This window comes from Antrostomus carolinensis, unplaced genomic scaffold (genome assembly GCF_000700745.2).
Source record: "Antrostomus carolinensis isolate BGI_N321 unplaced genomic scaffold, ASM70074v2 scaffold39090, whole genome shotgun sequence".
Taxonomy (NCBI): Eukaryota; Metazoa; Chordata; class Aves; order Caprimulgiformes; family Caprimulgidae; genus Antrostomus; species Antrostomus carolinensis.
In genome coordinates, this window is record NW_010291368.1 from 1 (window position 1) to 339 (window position 339).

Consider the following 339-nt stretch of genomic DNA (forward strand, 5'->3'; position numbering starts at 1 on the left):
CCCCATGGAACCCCCAGCCGTGTCCCCTGGCCTGGCTCTGGGAAAGGACACATCAAGCAACAGTGGGGACAGGCACCATCCCACCAGTGGGGTTACACGAGTGCAGGACACCCAAGCTCTGCAGGGACAGGTCGGTGCCCGCTTCCTAAACTGCAGTGCAGAGGGATGACCCTCGCCCACGGGCCCTTCATCCCAACAGGACTGTGGTGCCAGAGCCCCAGCGAAGCATCAGGGTCCCCAGGGCCACCCTGTGCCATCCCCAGGGTCTCCATGCCAAGACATGCTGTCCTCCAAAGCTGACACACCGTGTGAGCTCTCCAGTGGAGAATGCACTGGCCA